The sequence below is a fragment of the Olea europaea genome, unplaced genomic scaffold, assembly GCF_002742605.1.
Source record: "Olea europaea var. sylvestris unplaced genomic scaffold, O_europaea_v1 scaffold38431, whole genome shotgun sequence".
Taxonomy (NCBI): Eukaryota; Viridiplantae; Streptophyta; class Magnoliopsida; order Lamiales; family Oleaceae; genus Olea; species Olea europaea.
Genome location: NW_019257877.1, coordinates 1 through 1,098, shown reverse-complemented (window position 1 = coordinate 1,098; position 1,098 = coordinate 1). Strand labels below are relative to the sequence as shown.

General features: G+C 33.6%; 1 long non-coding RNA gene across 1 annotated transcript; it reads left to right on the top strand.

The window, feature by feature from the left end:
• Positions 1–6: 6 nt before the first annotated feature.
• On the top strand, positions 7–1,065 carry LOC111387022. Its single transcript, XR_002701349.1, has 3 exons — positions 7–117; positions 366–548; positions 1,018–1,065. It is a non-coding gene; the product is annotated as an uncharacterized LOC111387022 (long non-coding RNA).
• The last annotated feature ends 33 nt before the right edge of the window (positions 1,066–1,098 follow it).

Sequence of the window (1,098 nt, the reverse complement as noted above, 5' to 3'; positions counted from 1 at the left end):
AGCTATATTTTAAGAAAATACGGATTTGGAATTTGAAAGGCCCGCAGCAGAAACGGCTGGAAAAATTCACTAGTTGAATTTATGCAAAAAGAATTGGTTTTCCCTCATTTAAATCTGGTAATTTCTCTCTTGATTTGTTTCCGTCTATTGATTGATAAAATATCCTGATTATATAACTTGTGAATTGAAGATTTTTTTATTTTTAATTTTTCATAATGCATTTTGTTCTTTTATTTGAAATTTGTCCCTCTGGTTATTAGATCGACGGTTTGAAATTTGGGTACTGGATTTTGATATTGTATCTGGAACTATGCTGAAACTGTGTTTATGTGAATGAAGTTTGATGATATGTGATTTTCTTGTAGAGTTAAGATTTGAAGTTTATGTAAAAGCTTTATGGCGCGGATCAAGCCTCAAGCTCTCTTGCAACAAAGTAAAAAGAAGAAGGGACCGAGTAGGATCAGCATCACTACCATTCTAATTTACGCCATAATTGTGGTTTTCATGGCCTTTTTCCTTTACTCTTCCTACAGACACTGGTCTAGGAGGTTTGTGAATTTCTTCCGTTAGTTCACCTGCTGTTGCGTTCATGTGATTTTACAGTTTACTCGCAATGTAGTAATCTGGGTGCCATCAAAAGTTAAAAATATCTGAAATTGATTTAATTGGGGTTAGAGTATATAGGAAGTGGTTTATAAACTTTATATGGATAAATAGTTAATCTAAGATGGATTTCATGAGCATCAGAGTAAAAACTAGAGATGGTTAGAATTTCTTAATCCTACATGGGATTAGTCTGATTAATTTTAGAAACTAAACTGAAGAATGCCTTTTAAGCTTAGCCAGCACAAATTTTGTAGTTAAAAATTCCCTTTTAATATAAAGGTCCTGAGAAATGTGCATGGAAATGATGGAATAATAATTCTAAATGCATCCCAGGTGTCACGTCAATATTTAGGAATTCTGATGCTAATAATTGCATTGGCTCATAACCCATGGATGCTTATGCCTGTGTAGGTCACAATTTCGTATGGAGAATGCGTCACTAGGTGTAGAGGTACGAATTGTCCCACAACAGTTTCTATAGCAATTTTTTTT